Source organism: Herpailurus yagouaroundi, unplaced genomic scaffold (genome assembly GCF_014898765.1).
Source record: "Herpailurus yagouaroundi ecotype Mexico unplaced genomic scaffold, PumYag 29, whole genome shotgun sequence".
Classification (NCBI taxonomy): Eukaryota; Metazoa; Chordata; class Mammalia; order Carnivora; family Felidae; genus Herpailurus; species Herpailurus yagouaroundi.
The window spans coordinates 89,493,103-89,513,843 of record NW_024412377.1 but is presented as its reverse complement, the minus strand read 5'-3'; the positions used below and the strand labels follow the sequence as shown (position 1 = coordinate 89,513,843).

The 20,741-nt window shown below is 35.5% G+C and overlaps 1 long non-coding RNA gene across 2 annotated transcripts in view; it reads right to left on the bottom strand.

Annotated features, from left to right (window-relative positions):
* Window positions 1-4,124: 4,124 nt before the first annotated feature.
* Window positions 4,125-20,741, bottom strand: part of LOC121041325 (uncharacterized) — a 34,263-nt gene continuing 17,646 nt past the window's right edge. Inside the window, exons 3-4 of one of the 2 annotated variants that reach the window (XR_005795677.1) lie at window positions 6,925-7,098; window positions 4,125-4,390 (exon numbers count right to left, since the gene is read on the bottom strand). This is a non-coding gene — a long non-coding RNA (uncharacterized LOC121041325). Of the gene's footprint in view, window positions 4,391-6,809; window positions 7,099-20,741 lie in introns of those variants that run through there. The other variant, XR_005795683.1, reaches the window with a different exon arrangement.

The window sequence follows — 20,741 nt, the reverse complement described above, 5'->3', positions numbered from 1 at the left end:
AGTTTCTTAGAAGATATATAACTTATAAATATTTTCTCCCATTCCATATGCAGACCTCCATTTTCTTTTAGCTTCCAGTATCACTATTGATCAAGAGGTCTGCCCTCTTGATCCTTTGTATGAAACCTTTTCCGCCCACCTCTGAAAACTCTTAGGATGTTCTCTTTTCTCTCAGTTATTCAAAATTTCATAATGTAAATTGGCATGTATGTATTCTACTCCATTTTTATGACTCATTTTCATTTAGAAAGGTCTTTCCTTCAGTTCTTGGAAAAATACTTCAATTCACTCAATAAAGATTTCTTCCTTTCAATTTTTGGTTTCTCTGTCTCCTTTTGTTCTAATATGTAGGCTTATTTGAGAACCTATTCTATCAGTTAAGTTGATATTTGACACTACTGTTATTTGAACTTATATACTTTTAGTTGTACATTTATAATATTCCAGATTCCTCTTATCCCTGTTTTTTTAACTATTGAATTAGAAATTTCATTCTTTAATTCTTGTTATTGTTCTGAAATTTGTACATTTCTGTATCTTTCATTGTGATTTAGGCTTAAATTTTCTATATTTTCTATATCTCTGTGAATGTTAGAACCCCAGATCGACTCTCTTTAGTCTATATTCACTATCTAACACTTTGTGGCCACCTAATGCTTATTGCTATCCTTTGACTTTGAACCATTTGTGACCAAAAGAACATTTGTTAGTGGGTCTGTTTGTCTGTATTTATCCAGCATTTCTATTTCTACCAACTAGGGTCATATTGCAGAGTTCAATCTGTTATGTTGCTTTACAGAGTAGTCTACCCATAGCAATTGTCATCGAATATAAAAATATGTTCATACATACATGTAGGTATTTTTTTAAATTTTTTAAAATGCTTATTGTTGAGAGACAGACAGACAGAGCACACATGGGGGAGGAGCAGAGAGAGAGAGCCACAGAATCTGAAGCAGCCTCCAGGCTCTGTCAGCACAGAGCCCCACGCAGGGCTTGAACCCATAAACCATGAGATCATGACCTAAGACAAAGTTGGAGGCTTAACCAAATGAACCACACATTTGCTTTTTTTTTTTTGTTTTTGCTTTTTGTGTTTTTGTTTTTTGCTTTTTTAAAAATTTTGCACTGGTGTAGGTATTTGAAGTTATCCACTGAAATAAAACAAGTGCATGATTTTATGATTCCACATAATATAATTTTTATTAGCACTAACCTTATAAAGAGAGCTAGGTTATTTTGTCTAAACCAAATAACCCTTTACAAATGACACCTTTCAAAGCCTCTGTAGTTGTAGAGAGGACGCTCTCTAACCATCTCAGCTCAGTTTGATAAGGAATGTTGCAAACAGCAGTGTATTATAATCCCTAATAAGAAACACTTGTATTTGTTGCAGGGCATGAGATATGGAAGTACTTACCAAACCTTCTGAACTTTGAACAAAGTTAGAAAGCCTGGCAACAGTTTATCCCACTAAACAATGTGTTGGCTGACTTAGAAAACAACTTCTCTATTTGAACCGTGGCTTGCATCCCTCTAAGTTAGCCATAGCAAATGTTCTTCATTATTTTAAAAGGTAGAGAGTAGGAGGGGGAGTAAAATATGGGCCTCAAGCATTTTTCCTCCAAAAATAAAAATAAAAAGAGAAAGGGAAGGAAGACGCCTAAAACAATATTACGCTGCATTCTGCACTTTGTCGTTCAATGCTTTACAATTGCCTAATTGTTCATCAGCGTCACTAAAGAAATGCCTTTTATTTTCTCCAGGCACTTAGAGATGACTAAGTGTCACTTAGTCAATTGGCAGAACAAAGAAGTCAATTTATGGATCACATTTTCTCTGTTTCGTTGTTCTTGAAAATAATTCACTTTATTGGTTTAGTGTTCTGGAAAGGTGAGGGATTGACAGGCTTGAAGTACAGAAATATCATCCCAGAGATTCAGGCTGCACACACACATTTCTGTTTGAAACTAGAGGTGAAAAGGTAAGAGTTTTTTAGTCTCTTCATGTAACAAACTACTCTAAAAATTAAACAATACTAAAAACTTCTGACTTCCTTCATGCACATTTCACCTGAAAATAGTTACCCGTCTGCATTTTTCTTTCCACACCAACCCTATTAATTAAGCTAGCCCTCAATCATCTCTTTGGTACATATATAAGGTAGTTATTTAGCATTACAACATAAAAAGCTTAAAATACCATTTCTGTAATTCTCCTCTACTTAAAAGGTGTATTACTCTGCAGAAGTTGGGAAAATATGTACCATGGAAAGAAGAAAATAAAAATTATCCATAAATTCATACCAGAGAAAATCACCATTAACTTTTTTATATAATCTTGTCATAATTTTCCTATATTCATGTTAACAAATTGTAATCCTATGAATATATTATAACTTCATTTTTTTATTTGTGAACATTTATAAGAGATCAAATATTCCCCTAAAATGATTCCTAAATTATTGCCCATAAATGAACACATCTAGTTTATTAACCCATTCCCTTTCTATTGGACAGCCAATTTACACTATGTATGACCACAAATAACATTGAAATGAGTATCAGTGAACATGTCTCTGTAAGTATCTCTATCTTCTTAGATTAACTTGTTTGTAGTGGATTACCAAAAGATACTGAAAATTTTAAGGTTTATACACAGTATATGGCCAAATCACCTTTTCCAAATTTACTACCCTCAAAGTAGAGTTAGTTTTACTTTATATTCATATCTTTGAATGGTGAAATTAACACCATAACTACCATTGGGCAATGGACTGCCTTGACTCAGTCTCCAGCTATTGGATTTTTCTATTAGCTTATATAGAAAACTAAATTTACTACGGAAGAAGGTATACTCCTTTATTTTTATTCTTGTACTTTTCCAGCATAATCTTAGAAAGAAAATAAGCTTAATTTTATACTTTTAATTATCTTTTAATCTTGTATACCGGTAAACCTCTAAAATAACTCATTGCTATTTCAATCACTTCAGTGTAAATTCATGCCTTAGAAATATGGCATGTATTCACATAACTACATGTTTCCTTATCTTTTAAGAAAGGTGTCTAATTATGGAATATGTCATTATGCTCTTTTAAAAAAAAACATATGCTATCCTTTTCAAATTAAACTAAAAACTTTTGAGGGTCTGGTGAGAGAAAAATTTAGAGAAAAAGTTAGAGAAAAAAATTGGAAGAAAGACACACAGATGTTTGCTATTCCCTTTTAATCACTTTTTCCCAGAAATTGTTCCTTTCACCAGAATTTACTAAATATGGGAATAAAACTGCTGCAGAGTACAATCTATATCCACAAATGAAATTATCTAGTTATATTCAATCTATTCTGTATTTTTGAATGGCAAGTGCATTTTCCATATGCATAGTGAGCATTGAAATGCACTACAGCCACAAATTGCGATTAGAAAAGCTGCTTGTTTAGCAGTTTCAAAGGGAGGCAACATGACAATCAAACATGGAAAGCAGATGGAAAATTTATTTTAGGACATGTAGCAATAATACAGAAATTAGGGAGCAATTAAAACATGAAAAAAAAATCAGTTTAGCTGAGAAAGTGAATCCAAAGTTATTTCAGTTCACTTCCCAATTATGCTTGTTCTTAAACGAAGATTTGAATTAGGAAGAATGAAATCTGAATGTTCTTTCAGCAAATAAGGTACAACTGAGAATGACATGTAGTGATTGTTCAAAACAATCTTAACCAGAGCAATTACTCAATACTAGCATTTATTTTTAGATGGTAATTCCCCATATTTAGACTGTTGGCTAGATATCAGCAGTGCCAGAAACTCATTGTATTCAGCTTTGTATACTTTTTAATTATTTTTTAAAATTAAAATTTCAGTTTTAAGTACATTGCATAACGTTTAAGTAGACTGCATAATAGTAAAGGCCCGATGAGTGATTTTCTCATACCTCTTGTGCCAAACACATCAGGAGAAATTAATGTGACCTTTGAAAATAAATCCTTCTGTAAGTCACCATTATTGGACTTGGCGGGAACATGCCAAGGCACAAGGATACCTTTGCAGGAATATTTGCAGGTCTACATGTAATGAACTACAGCATTAGGTAGAAGTTAATTCCAGACACTTACCCAGAATTCTCGCGCTGCAGTGCTGGAGACTGACACAGAAGGCAGCGGGCAAATCCTGAGAAGACGGGGCTGGTGGAAAAGCCTTGGGTTTGCCAGGGTCTCGGGCTGGATTTCCCGGAAGTAGAGCCTAACCCGAGGATTCAGGTGTAAGTGGTTTAATAGGAAAGTGCTTCCAGGAGAAATCAATACAGGAGTGCAGGATCCAAGACAAGGAAGAGGTTGAAGCTAATCAGGCGCTATTTCTGGCAAAGGCCCTGGAAGGTGGTGTCAGCCTTCAAAGAGAAGTTTGAAGTGTTAGTTATGCCTTAGTTTATCCCAGTTACATAAATGCACCTCAGAGAAGACATAACTTGCTTAAATTAAGTTGTCACCAAATAGCTGATAGGTCTCCTCAAGAGTTAATAACATATTGAGTAAATAACATCAGATTCCACTTCTGATGCATCGGACGTTCAACCTCTTTGAGAAGCCTGTGCTATTGGGTCTTTGCATAATTGCCAACCCAACACCATGACTACTCAATTTGAGCTTCTACAGTGGAAAAGACAGTGGTTCAGATTGGTCCAGATTGTTTTTATTTTTAGTGACACATGATTTCTATTTATTGAAAAAAATTAAACAGGTATATAATGATCTGATGAAAATCCTCCCTTTGATTCCCCCACCTTAACCCACAGGTATGATCATTATTAATTATTTAGTATGTACCTCTTTTAGACCATTGACTGAAGTTGTATTTGTAACTGTTTATTGAAATACCCAGATCATTCCTGATTCTGTCATCACTTTAAAAAAGTATATGAATAAAGGGCAAGTTTCTCTGTCCTCCTTCTCTTCAGATGCAACTTCTAGAAATAATTGGTTTGGTATTCATTTTCCCTATTTTCCAACTTTATACATATATATCTGATATATATATATGTATTTGTATAGATATAGTTTTAGAAAAATATGTTTATTACTCAATGCATTGCTTTTTCTGGTTAAAAATATAATATGCACAAATTTCCAAATCTATATATATATGTCAATTATCACATTATGTTTAATTCTTGTATAATTTGCACTTTATATGACGCATCATAATTTATTCACCCATTCTGTCTTACTGTACATTAGATTATTTCTATGCATTGCTTCAGAAATAATACTGAAGTAAACACCTTTTTACTGATATTATACTATTGCTTTGGGGGAATATATTCCCCCAAACGGGACTTCATGTCAAGTGTGTTTATCTTTTTATTTAATATATATCATCATTACAGCAGTTTTCAAAAATAATGAAAAGTCTCTAAAACACAGATGTTACAAAAAAAAATATATATATATATATAACTTAGTGGGAGGGAATATTATATATTTTATAAAACAATGCAGAACAATATATGTTAAAGATGAAAGAAATCTTTGGATTGTTTTAACAATCTTTCACAAAATCCCCAAACATTTTTTATATGATACGATAAAGCCATTGCATGACGTGCATGGCCTCATCTCACGTAAGACAAAAAAAATCTCTCAGCCAAAAAGAACCTTTAAAATAATGTCTTTATTTGTCTCTCATTATACCTCATGCAAGAATACACGTTCCACAGCGGTACTTATTTAAGTTCTCCTTTTTCTCCCTTTTTTTTATTCGCACATTCAAAATGTTTCTGTGTTTCATTTTTAATGACTATTAAAAACCTCTACTTTAATTCTAATCTGGATGCTACTGTCTCTCTTCACTTTCCTTTTCTTCTTGGGTCCTCATTTCAAATAAAAGCATAGGCAAAAGGAAAAAAGAAAAGAAGAGAAACTAAGTGGGAAAGCTAGAATTCTCTTAAAAGGGAGGTGACAGAAAAGCAGATAGACCTTCCTACCTATCTTTTTGTTTATTAGGCAGAAATTTCTCAGAAGGTTTGAGGTTATTTTAAACAAATATATGCAACACAGTAAAATGAGGCCAAATATAAAAGTGAAACCTATAATGCACACCACAGATTTCTATAGGATAATTACATTGTAGTCTAGAATTTGGCTTCGACCTTCTTCATAACAGAAGAGTGAAGTTTTGGGTTCTGTTGAGGGTATACAAAGCAGAAAAGCACATCACTCCCAGCCTTAAAATAATAAAAACATTCAGATACTCAACAGAATCACAACTACTTTTGAACCCACAACTACTTTTGAAGTTAAGGTCTCAGGGTAACTAACCTGAAATCTAAGGAAACACAGGAACCTTTAAGGAAAGACAAGATATGAGCACTTACTGTCTTAACACCACACAGTCCAGTAAGAATGATTTAGCCAAAATTTCAACCAATTGGTAGAGGCCAAATATGGGCTAATGTGAGGATAGTGAACATCTAGAAGAACAGACACAGGGAGGATTCATACTTACTCACCAAGTCTTCTCCATAGACCTCACCAGGTATACATAAAAACTGGAGCAAACTTTTTAGAATTAATAATTAATATTTCATGTTTCAATAGATAGAAAAAAATCCCATTTTATTAAATGAACACTACCTTAATACAAAACAGAATTGTAACCGTAAAAGAAAATAAAATGCGTGCTAATTCCACTTAAAAAAAATACGTAAAATCCTGAATTGAAATGTTGTATAACCTAACTCTGCAGCATATTTTTAAAATAAAACAATCGTAGTTGATTAATAGTTATCTCAGAATAGAGTGGGTGGGGAATGGGACTAGGCAGCAGGGATAAAGGGAACAAAAAGTAAAACAAAATAAATGAAATAGAAGCAGGGTCATAAATGGACTGATGATGATAGTAAGCTTTTTTATTTATTCCATGTACCTGAGTTTTAATTAAAACGAAGATAGACCAGAGCAAGGAGCAGTTATGGGACATCACATGAAATGTTCATTTTTTGGAGATGGACATCACCCTGGAAGAGCTAGTATGGTTTTCTGCCTGCTAGTCTGCATCCTCCCTCCGCCAGCAGGCAATGTCATCTGGTTGGTCTTGTTTCTGTGAACAAAAATTTATAAGGCATTTTATGTCACTACCTAACAAGAATCCTCTGAATTTAAGATTATGTAACCTCTGAGAAGGCAAGACGCACATGGTCAAAACACAAAAAACAAATACACATGGTCCGAATTTCACAATACAGAACAATGAAAATTAGAAAGTAAAAAATAATAATAACATCACCTAGATATAGAAGAAATATTAGGCACATATCATTATAGACATCTCTTTAGCCACATCTCCAGACGGAGGATAGAGAAATGTAGAAATAAGAGAAACAATTTCATAAACAGAAATGCACTGCACATGTCACTCTAAAATAAAGTATTAAATTAGTTTTATTTAAATGCAACAAAAGAAAAAGGAAATGAAGTGAAACTGGAATAACTGCTAACTTCACATAAACATTTCTTCACCACAAGATATGTTAGTTTCTAAAATATACCTATAAGGTTGAGGGGGAAGAAAGACTGCAAATTCTTTAGGCATTAAAATAAAATCTTAACTGCATTAAAAATTTCTAGATGCCAATTAACTCCCAGGTATTAAATAAAAGTAAATCACTTGGCACTTATTTACACCAGAAATTTTTAAAAATATGTCCACAAATTCTTTGACAAGAGATAAAACTAACTCACCTGGAGAATGGGAAAGAGTAACCTCTGAGACCAGGACATGAAGGGTGTTGTGACTTTTATTTGTCTTTCTTCCTTGGACCCCTCATTCTGAGGGAAGCCATATACTATATCATAAAGACACTCAAACAGCTCTAGGGAGACATCTACTTCGTGAGCAACTGGGGCTCCTTGGGAACATTAGCTAGGGACTGAGTCCTTTGCCAGTAGCCATTGGTGATCCTCCAGCTGCCCCTCCAGCCCCAATAAAGCTTTCTCAGGACTCAGTCCTAGCCAACATCTTGACTCATGAGAAACACTGAATCAGAACCATCCCGCTAAACCACCCCCAAATTCCTAACTCACAGAAACTATGAATTACAAAGGTATGTAAAAATAGATAGCTAAAACAGCCTTTTATTCCTAAATTATAAAAATTTTGATTCAATTACTCAGTGCTCAAAAAGAATGACATCTTGCCATTTGCCACAATGTTCATGGAACCAGAGTATATCATGCTAAGTGAAATAAGTCAGTCAGAAAAAGACAAATAGTATACACTTTCACTCATATGTGGAATTTAATAAATAAAACAGATGAACATAGGGGAAGGGAAGGAAAAATTAGGTAGAAACAGAGAAGGAGGCAAACCATAAGACACTCTTAACTATAGAGAACAAACTGAGGGTTGCTGGAGGGAAGTGGGGGGGGAGGGGCTAAATGGGTGATGGGCATGAAGGAGGGCACTTCTTGGGAGGAGCACTGGGTGTTATATGTAAGTGATGAGTCACTGGATTCTACTCCTGAAACGAATACTACACTGTATGTTAACCAACTTGAATTTAAATACATAAATTAAAAAAAAAATTATTCTATCTTCAACACTGGATTTTGTTTTTCATTTGTCTTTTCCAGAAGAGTTAAATATTTGTTTTGACCTTTAAATCAAATGATAATTTAGCCAAGCATAAAATTCACGGGTCACACGTCCTTTCCCTCACACCTGTGTAGGAGTTGATAGTCCATTTTCTGGCACTGAACATTTAATTAGCTTCCTTAGTACAGTTCTTCCATTTAACCACTAAGTAATTTGGTTCTAAGCTTTTTTTTATATCAAGTTTGTTTAATTTTTTTTTTTAGATTTATAGAAAAACTTTGAAGGTCAAAGACACTTCCCATATACTCTGTACTCATTTTCCTCTGTTACTAACGTCTCACATTACATTGAGTTAGAAGACTTAAATATTTCCAAAATGAGAGGAGTGATTCTGACTAGAGATTAAATGTGGGATTATGGCAATATATAGATTTTGAAGCTCTCACCATGGATAAGGCTGCCTAGGCAGTAAGTTTAAAGGACAATCTAGGGGGGCGCCTGGGTGGCACAGTCAGTTGGGCGTCCGACTTCAGCCAGGTCACGATCTCGCGGTCCGTGAGTTCGAGCCCCGCGTCAGGCTCTGGGCTGATGGCTCAGAGCCTGGAGCCTGTTTCCGATTCTGTGTCTCCCTCTCTCTCTGCCCCTCCCCCGTTCATGCTCTGTCTCTCTCTGTCCCAAAAATAAATAAACGTTGAAAAAAAAATTTAAAAAAAAATAAAAATAAAAATAAAGGACAATCTAGGGGAAAACCTTAAGGAAACCCAATGCTTAATGGCTAGATAGAGGGGGGAATGAGACTACAAAGTAAATATAGAGAGAATAATGGCCAAAAATACAGGAAAAACCATGAAAGTATAGTATTACATAAGCCAGTGTTAGAGTATTTCTTGAAAGGAGTAGTTGGGGTTATCAAATGCTATAGAAAGATCAAGAAAAATAAGTGTCTCTTAGATACATGATGTAAAGGTCCCTCTTTAAATATGAAACAAAACTCACCAAGTATGGCCATATTGCAGTTTTTCAAAAGAAGGGTGACATGCTGAGGAATTCTAATAAAGATAATGCAATATCTTTTAAGATTCTTAATTACAATTTTCAATTGAATGTAAGGCAAAATTGCAATCATGGAAAGGAGTCTATACCTAGAGTAGTGACTTCAGGTTCTGCATTTACAATTATAGCATACATGCCTTCACCTGTGTTTGAGGAATATTTCAGAATGTGGGTATCTCCTAATCAACTGTGATTAGACCAAGGGTAGATCCTTGATATTACACAGGCCAGTCAGAGTCCTTTCCCAAGTCCAAATTAGAATTGAGAGTAAGAGAGGAGTGTCGGGGCGCCTGGGTGGCGCAGTCGGTTAAGCGTCCGACTTCAGCCAGGTCACGATCTCGCGGTCCGTGAGTTTGAGCCCCGCGTCAGGCTCTGGGCTGATGGCTCAGAGCCTGGAGCCTGTTTCCGATTCTGTGTCTCCCTCTCTCTCTGCCCCTCCCCCGTTCATGCTCTGTCTCTCTCTGTCCCAAAAATAAATAAACGTTGAAAAAAAAATTTAAAAAAATAAAATAAAATAAAATAAAAAAAAAGAGAGGAGTGTCAACTTCTTTGTGAGATTGTAATCATAACAAAAGAACTTGAAGACCATTTTGTCTCCAGTGTTGTTTGTATAGGCCAGAAAGCATCTTCTCTGAAAGAGGACACTTGTTCCGATCTCTGTCTCTCATTGATTTAATTCTCTCCCTGTGTATGTTTTATTTGCCACTGTAATATCCAGAAACTACCTGTTTTTCAATGTGTACTTCAGCTCCAGAATTTCCAGGTTTGTTTTTTTTTTTCAACGTTTATTTATTTTTGGGACAGAGAGAGACAGAGCATGAACGGGGGAGGGGCAGAGAGAGAGGGAGACACAGAATCGGAAACAGGCTCCAGGCTCTGAGCCATCAGCCCAGAGCCTGACGCGGGGGCTCGAACTCACGGACCGCGAGATCGTGACCTGGCTGAAGTCGGACGCTTAACCGACTGCGCCACCCAGGCGCCCCCAGAATTTCCAGGTTTTAAAAACAGGCTATATCACTATTCATAATTTCCAGTTCTTTTCTTTTTATTTTTTTTAACATTTATTCATTTTTTGAGAGACATAGAGAGAGCACAAGCAGGGGAGGGGCGGAGAGAGAGGGAGACACAGAATCTGAAGCAGGCTCCAGGCTCCGAGCTGTCAGCACAGAGCCCAATGTGGGGCTCGAACCCACGAACCGCCAGATCATGACCTGAGCGAGGTCAGACGCTTAACCGACTGAGCCACCCAGGAACCCCATAATTTCCAGTTCTTAATTTACATTTGAAAATTATGTTTGTAATTCTAAGAGCATAGTAAATAGAGTTATTTTACAATCCATGACCAGTAATTTCATTGCCTAGTGTGCCTGTGGATCTATTTCATTGCCTATTGTGTTGCTTGTTGCTTATGTTGTCTTTTCCCCTCATCTTTGGCTGTGTGCTTAATGTTTTTGAAAAAAAATTGCAGAAACAATTTGAAGGCTGAAATGAAGTTATCTTCCTGCAGAAAGAATTTCCAATTACTTTTGACAGGCATCTTGGGACACAAGCAAAACAGGTGATCTTAAGTTAATTTCAAGATTTGAGGTTTTCTGTGGAAACCAGATACCTTAGAGCTTGTTCAGTGCTTGAAAGGATTGCATTACTTTCTATTGGTCCCTACTCCTAAGGCGTGGGTGACCCTTAGGGGTTGTTTACCAGGGCTACCCTCCTTTGCTAAGCCTTGGACTCAGCTTTTGTTGCTCCAGATCAAAGAAATCGTCAAAGATACTGCTCAACTCCTCAAAGTTCTTTCTAGATCTGAAAACGTCCCCTGCACAGAAAGAACTCCAAAGATCTTTGGATTTCTATGTTCTCCTGGATATTGACATGGTTACTCCTATCATTTTGAACTCCAATATTTCTTTTGGTTGATGATCATGTTTTCTGGGCCCAGAAATTTATATGATTTATGGACCCATCTTTTGGAAAAGGACACAAAATCAGACACAGAGTCTTGAAAGGAAGCATACAAGTGAAAAACCCTGGAACCTAAGCTTCATGGTAAATCCTCCTCTGCTAGGCTTCACTTGGTGGTTTGGTCCAAATTACCTGGTCACCAATTACCACAAGTTCAAGGCACTTTCCTGGATCCTTAAAGGAATGTACGCTATTCAGTGTGGTGTGATACTCACATCATGAAGAGCAGCAGAGCTAACAGATCAGAACATCTCTCTCTTTTCACATGCATCTACTCTTTGAATGGAATGGCAGTAAGAATCAACCCCATTATTTAGACAGTTATTTATATCTCACTCTCACTTTTTTCCTCATATAAGTAAGCATATTTGAATCTGCAGAAGCTAAATTTGCATGTGATGCAACTCCATTATTATCTGTAATTTTTCTTTCGAGGGCTTCTTTAACACAAAAGCTGTTTCAAAGTGCATGTTCTAATTTCAGATGAATGCATATTTTTAGCTATTTTTTTATTGTTCATCACAAACTTCATCACACTGTTGCTAGTATTATAATCTGCATGGTTTATGTTTTTTGGAATTTTTGAGATTATGCTGAGACCAAACAGTTAACTTTTTAATGTTTTGTGTATGCTCTAAAAGAACGTATATTTTCTGTTATTGGTAAGAAATTCTCTATAAATCAACTTGATTAAAGCTATCAAATGTGTTACTAAAATTCTCTGTACCCTTATTTATTTTTTGTCTATTTTATTTGTTGATATCCACATAAAATGCCTAATGCCTGTGTACACATCAATTCTTAATGTGTTCATGTTTTGTCCATTCTGTTAGCATGCAGAAAATGGTAGCTGGTGGACCAGAAATTCCAAATAATCTGTGAGACAAGGTAAAAAAAAATAGGATCTAGCTGGAGAATTTAAAAAGTCTGAAACACACACAGAGGTGTACATTTCCTGCCATGACATAGTAACAGGGTTTGGATTTAGATTTCCATAGGAAATAATTACAAAACTGGATTAAATTTCTAAAAGAACTGTGTTAAGACATTGGCCAATAGGCACCTTAGGACCATTAAGGTAAAGAAAATGGGAAAACTCTACAATTGCCTGGCTTTCTGCCTGGAGGCACATCAGCTTTGCAAACTGTGAAACTGGGAGAGAATGTTGCTCTTGTTGAAGTGATGACCCAGAGACTGGAGTTCAGGGAGGCTGAAGTAGCCAGGGGTTGCAGGCTAGAGTTGTGGAGAAGGGGAGATAAGCAGAAAAGGAGCTTCAAAATTCAGCACGAGAATTCTCTTGAATCTTTGCTGAATACTCAACTATGTATGCAAGGGCAAAGAGGGGGCGGGGGCTTTAAGCTGAACACTTTCCAGAGCGCACAGAGATGTGAGAGCCCGTGATGTTCACTCAGGGAATTTGGTAAAAACCCGAGAAGAACCATGTAAGACTAAACTATCCCTACAGTAAAGGAAAGCAAAATTTTCAGCCCACCCCAACAAGTGTTGAAAATGCCAGGGAAACCACAAGTAAAATCTAAAGCCCGGCAAGATAGCAGAATACAAGGTCAATGTACAAAACCATTTTTATGTGTATATACTGGCAAATAAATGATTATAAATTAAAAATTTTAAATACCATTGAAGCTAGCATTAAAATCATGGATTATTTAGGGGTAAACTTCACATAATATATCCAGATGTGAGACCTAGGTATTGAAAAATCACAAAGATTGTTGTGAGAAATTAAAGGAGATTTTAATAAATGGAGATATCTACTATGTTCATTCACCAGAATACTCAATATTAAGAGTCAATTCTTCTTAAATTCATCTGTAGATTCAATGCCATTTGAATTAAATACAAGCAAGGTTTTTGGGTTAAAATAGAAAAGATTGATAATACCAAATCAAGGATATGGAGCAACTGGAATGCACATCATTGGTGGAAATACAAAGTGATATAGCTAACATATTAATCTTCTCTTGCTGTGTAACGAATTACCATCAGCAGCAGCTTAAAAAACACATTTAGTATTAATTCATGGTCTTTACAGATCAGAAATAGGGTAGGTCCTTTGCTTAGGGACTCACAAAATTTCCATTAAAGTGTGGCCAGGGCTAGGTTCTCATTTGAGGCTTGAGGTCCTTTTCCACCTCCCTCGGGTTTTTTGGCAGAATTATTTTGACTGTGGAATTCATGGAAGCTCACTTGAATGAGCAAGGGCAACAGCAACTCTAAAGTGATTTCAGCACAGATTTGTATGCAAGGTAATGTGTTGACAAGAATGATATCTACTCACATTTGCCACATTTAACTGGTTAGGGGCCAGTCACAGAGTTTGCACACACTCAAGGCATGGAGTTATAAAAAGTATGAACACCAAGAGACAGCAATCATGAAGGTTAACACAAATTCTCTTCCATAGTCAGGCTGAAAATTTTTCTGGTAGTTTCTTATAAAGGAACTCTACACTATAACCCACTACCACTTCTAATCATATTTGCCCGAGAAAAATTAATGCATATGTCTGCATAAAGATCTGTATGCGAATGTTCATAGAAAATATATTTATAATAGCCCCAAACTGGAAACAATTCAAATGTCTAGTCACTGGTGAAATTATGAGGTTATACAATGTTTTTCAGTACTAACAGGGAATAAGCCACTGACACATGCAACAACATGAATGAATCTCAAACATCTGTGCTAAGTAAGTGAAGCCATACACAAAGACTACATTCTATTTATATGAAATTATAAAGAATTTTATGTAGAACAAGAAAAACATAATATGTCACAGTGCCAGCAAGCAGGCTTATGGCTGCCTGGTACCAGGCATGAGGGGTGGAGATTGACCAGAAAGAAGTAATTTGGGATAGTAATGATATCCTGTATCTGCTCTGCAGCGGTAGCTTTCTGCACGTACATAATGTCAAATATACGCCTGGCACTTGGCAGACCCTTTGCAATGTCATATCCCATCCCTCCTGGGCAGGAAATAGAGCATGTGGAGAAATGAGATGTCCATCTCACTGCTGAGATCAAGGATGATAACATGAGTTCATAGCGCACTCAAAAAAAACAAAAACAAAACCAAAAAAACCTCAACATTCATATGCCTGACTATATGGGAACTGGAGTAAAGGAAATAAATGTGGGGTTTATTTCTGGATAGGAAGTCTCTGAGGGTGGATAGTTCAGTGGGTGAGAACATATTTACTCTGGCTACTCAGAGAATTCAAATTGGTACAGAGCAAAATAAAAACAGAGATATACTAGATGCAATGAAAATGAAAAGAAGGTTAAATGAAAAAGAAGAAATAGGTGAGCTGTAGGTACAGGGGAAAGAAAGGTACAGGCATGCCATGGGTGATGACAAGGTTCAAATCTATAGAAACAGAATTGAGATACTTAGAGTAAGCACGCCGAATCCATCATTTTGGAAGATACATGAAGTGGAAGTTCAATCTGCCAACCTTTAAGTCAAGTAATTAAGTATTTGAAATAAGATTACAGAATAGATGGGAAGCCTGTAAGTTATGGCCGTGAAGATGGGATGGTCATGATGCAAACAGATACGGGGGACTTCAACAGATGTATCACAGGAGTGAAGTAACCAGAGGACAGTAATTGTTCACTATTCTGAAAATATTCTTATCAAAACACCAATCTCTCCCAAAATATGCAAGGTCAGAAATCACCTTAGGAAATGAGACTGTGGGCTGCCACAATAGCACCTACACATGTATTGAACCACAGGTTCAATCAAGCCATCAACGAATTTAGGTGCCACGAGAGCCGATATTGTTTTGGCTGATTCTTGCATATACAGAGTGATGTGAAAGATTCATTTGAACAGGATTTTCTCTGCCACTGGCCCTTTTCTTAAACTGTTTATCAAACTAATTTATCAAGTTAATCTCAATGAATTAGATGCCAGTCAGAGCCCTTAAAAAGAGAAAGCAGTAAAAGGAATTTTGAAATGTTGGGATAAAGCGAAATCAAGAGCTGAATGTAGGCAGCATCTCTATAATCATGATGTAGGGTTCATACAAACCAAGCAATTTCAGGCAGAGAAGACCCAGTTGTCTATGTACAAGCTTCCCATCTTATGTATAACAAAACTATAATGTTCAGGAAGCAGTTAAGCTCCCTGAATTGATTTAAAATATTTTCCCGTGTGGAGACAGAACATTTTTTAGGAAAAAAAAAAAGTCTACCAAATGATCTTACTAAAGCATGGTACATATCTAGCTTGGTGGACTTGCTCATAATGCCAGCAACGCTTACTAAGGAGTCAAGCAGGAAAGAAATGTTGCTTCCGATTAACCTCAACCAAAACCTTAAGGTTGTTTGTTACTGTAGGTGAGATTATAGAACAGAGAGATTGATTCCCCACTACAAATAGAGATCTGTAAAATAGTATTGATGTTTTATTTTATTTTTCTATTACAGATGTTCTTGTTGATGGTGTTATAAAAAGGATAGCATGATCATATCTAACATAAGCAGAAATGTCAATGTGTAGCCATGGAAACAGCCTGGCAAGCCAGTGGTAACCTACCCTTCATGTGGATTATTTTTCTTCTAAATGACTCCTTGGACAACAAATGTATAAACATACAACTATCAAAAATATAAAAATCAGACATGTGTAGATTGAAAACAGTGCTACCCCAAATTCACAACTCAACTCAAATGCCTCAGGTCACAAATTCATGCCTCCAGGGATAGTATAAAAGAACAAACCATCTTGGCAAGAACTCCTGGCAGATGGATAACTGGGACCTGCTTGGAAGAAGCAGTTCTACCTGGCTCCAGAGGTTCATTACTTCAGGGGGATGTCAGCCCAGAACGACACACTTTCTGATTTTCCAAGAAAATCAGGAAATTAGGTTTGTATGTAAAATCATGTAATTTTTAATCTTGTCCGCTTATTTTAATTTTAAAACATTTATAGACCAAACAAGTTTTATGTGTTTATGTTTTTCAGGGAGAAGCCAGTCTCTGGCCCAATTTTATATCTGGGCCAATGGACTATCAATTTCATCTGATTGATTTACTGATTGAGATTTAGTTGCATCTCTATATTCACTTACTTTCTTTGGATTGATTATATAAAGCCCAATGGGTTGGCTTCAAAAGAGAGACTCAGAATTTTTAGGTAATCGGCAAATGAGCTGAGCTTTATCTCTTTATGGAACCTTTAGAAGAACTTTAAATAGGTAATTTAGGATTTAGTTTTGTTCACAGAGTAAACAATTGAGTGAATTATGAAACTGGAAATTGTGAATCCATCATTTAAACCAGTTAACTTAGTCTCAAAAGCATCTGATTATTTCACGTGGAATACACTATTTTGGTTTTCTGTAGAACCTAGTTCACTGAATATAAACTACTCTTGCTCTACATAGGTACAAGATAAAGGTCTGAAGAGACCGTGGCCTAGGGCAGTTTGGATTTTGTTTACAAATATTTTAAAGATGTCAGAAATACCCCAGAGTTGTGCAAGGGCCAGAGATTAAGAGATTCAATCTAAGAAAAGAAAAAAGAAATCCCACTAATGATATGAGGAATTGGACAAAGGATGACATTAATGATACCCACTTATATTTTGCTCTGACAGTTCATTTGAGATGTGTGTGTGTGTGTGTGTGTGTGTGTGTAATGTATTTCTTTGAAAATAGAAATATCTTTCTGAAGGAAGGCTTAGTTTTTTTACGACCAAAGCATAGCTAATGCAGCTTAAATAAGCAATAATTGGTGTTGGTAAAAACGTGTTTGAATATTAATTAGAAAGTTGGAAAATTTTGATGTTTAAAAGAAAAATATGAATTTACCAACATGAGGACTTCTTCCAGAACTTCAAATTGGGGTTCTTATCTTGAAAACAATAATTATTACTGTCATCGTTATTATTATTAACCAATGAAGTATTTTGTCTGCAAATGTTTCTATTGGGATTAAGTTACATGAAGAAATGTTTTTTAGAGAAAGATCTGGTACCAGTTAATTAACTATGTGCTCTGATTTTTTAAAAATAATCTTTATGGAGATAGAGAAGCTTAACAAAAGGCAACTGTTACTGATTAACCTAAATATTCTTTCTTGGTAGAAGTTTTAAATTTAGGATTCTTTAATTAGAAGCTAAGAAATTACCGGTCTACCTTCTGAACAATATATTCTTAAATCAGTAGAAGAAAAAGAATTGCATGATATCAAAGCAAGTGTACTATCAGTTATCCATTAATTTTTATTCTGTACTTTGGAACAGATATGAAATTAAAAATTAATAAATTAAAGGAAAGAAGTTGCCAATAAACAAATAATGGAAGGTCATGGCTTCCAAAATTTCACCAACTTTATTCTAAATATTTGATATGCCAATTGCATCATTTCCCAAGACGGTTCTGTAACTTAGGGGAATTTTAAGGAGACATTGATTAGAATTAACATATACATATAATATCACTTATAGAAAATCCATGTGGATGTTGATAAATGTACACTTATGAGGATTACTTTCATGGAAAGCCAATGAGCAACTATGAAAGAAAGGAAATTATTTGAAACCACGAAAGCCATACTTAGGCAACCATAAGGCACCACAAAGAAATCTCTTTTTTTCTAAATGCCTTCTAGGAAAACAGTGTCCAGGAATTAGATCCGACCTTCTTTCCCTGCCCTGGCTTTCTTGAGGTCTAACTAACAGACAGAAAAACTGCACACACATTTAATGCATACAATTTTATGAGTTTAGACACATACATACACTTGTGATACCATCACCACAATCAAGATAATAACCATTGGATCTAGTGTTTGTAGCATCTTTGATAAGGATAGACAGCTTTGTAGAAAAGCTTAAGTTGCTTTAAATATTTTTATGTCTTAAGAATATTGGAAATTTTATTACATTATGTGAGGGAGATCAGAGTGACCAGAGTGAAGATGTGACAATTATTAGGAAAATATCGGAAATAATAAATACTCTTCAGTCAGTGGCAACTGCAGTGAAGAACATTGACCTCTTATTTGTGAAGTTTGCAAAGTATGTTCCAGAAAACAAAGAGAAAATCCAAAGCAAACAAAAATACCTATCAGATGTATTCCAGCATTTTTAGCCATCTCCATTCTTACTTATTAAAAAAAAAGTGAAAAGTGGAGAATATCCTTGACAATGGAAAGCATTTTATGCCTGACATGCATTGTATCACTTAAATATTATGAATCCTGTCAATGCCTGTAATCAGTTCTCACATACATACGTGAGGATTCACATCGTTTCATGATTAGAACACTACATATTAGCATGCATTTCAGGAAACATTATTGCATTTGGGCTCCAAAAGTGAAAATCCTTGGAATTTGAAACTGCATATGCCAAAATCATCTTGGTCAAAAGATTCACAATATCCATTGTGAAATATATAAAATATGTTTAATATAAAATAATCTCCATTTCAAATAAAGCAGATACATATCAATATTAAGAAAGCAAAGAGCTGAGCCTAATGTTGGAGATCTCCCACTGACACATCACTCCCTAGTAAGATATAACCACTGAAGGATGATCACATGAGACTTAACAAAGGGCCACATATGGCCCTGGGTTTAGTTATTAATGTATTGAATTATGTTTTTATTCTAATTGTTTCTTCTTTACTCTTCTATGCTTAAGGGATATGCTCATATAAATGACTGCAAGATAAATAAAGCTGACAAACACAAGTGACTGTATCTTTTGGCATTAAGATAATTATAGATCATTACATGGTAGGAATAGTCAATAGCCCCAAAGTAATATGATTAAATAAAGCACTTTAAAACTGTAATTCACCTAGCCTTTTTAATATTTTACTATTTCTTCTTTGTTGCTCCAAAGCTATGAATTTTAAGATTTATTTGTCACTACTCTCTATATTTTCTGCTGTACACACTATTTGTGGGCTATGGCAACCAATCCCCTTGGGCTTGCTTTTGCTTTAATTTGCATAAACACAGGCATCATATGAATATTCAGTGAGTGGCTTTGCATTAAGTAAGTGCCCTTAATCAGCTTTTCAGTTCAGTTTTATTGGTTGCACGCACAGTCAGTTATTTCATCCAGAAAATCTGAAGGCCCTACAAACTAACCAGGTAAGGATTGTAATTCCTTGATGCATTTAATGAAAGAATATTATCATTTGATTACATAGGTTCTGGAGAATGCTAAAAGCATGGTGGGTTTTTTTTTTTCCCTGTGTTTTTTTCTTCCCTTGGTGGTCAGGTGGGTGCATGATTCTCTAATTTGCATAAACATCAGATCTATGAATAATTCATCAGGGTTATTTTAAACACTAGGCTTCTACTTTGGATGGCACTAGGGTACCGCCATTTGATTGGCTGAATGCTGTTTTCATCACCAGCAGAATTCCTATAACATGAAAGCACCTAAAGGGGCTGAATTGAATATACAGTATTTGTTTTTTGAAAAATGTCTGTTATCTTTTCAAAGCAAATTGTGCTCTTCTCTCCCTCCCTAACATTAGAACTTGTAGCTTTTCATGATAAATACATTACAAGCTCAAATGTGGCTACCGTTTGTAGACTTGACCGGTATCTATGATTTCTGGAGAATGGGGTAGCAGCTGTATTCTTCTAAACATGCATAAACATGAGCGACATGTAAATAAGAAACTGTCACATGCATATGGAGCCCTGAACAGCTCCATCGCTAGGATCCATCTATTTCTCTTTATCAGAATATTCTCTGAATAGATAACTTTGAGGCTCTTTCATCAATTTTAAAATGCCATGGACAATTATGGCACTGTATATGCATATAGTAAGCATATATGATCTGACAAATTATTTCTTGCGTAATATTTAATTTATAGTTTCCTCTCAGCCCACCTACAGATTTTTAAATTTAGTAGTTCCTTGCCATATGATAGTGACAGGAAAACTGTTAATTAAGAATGACCAGCTAATTAATTATTAGGGTGTAACTCACTCCCACGATTTACTAAAAATAAATTATGCCTTTATGCTTGTGGAGATGAGGAACACACAGGTTTACATCATTCTTTGTTAGTTACTTGAACATTAGCCATTTGCATTTCTGGTCTCAGAGTCCTCACTGACAAGATTCTCAC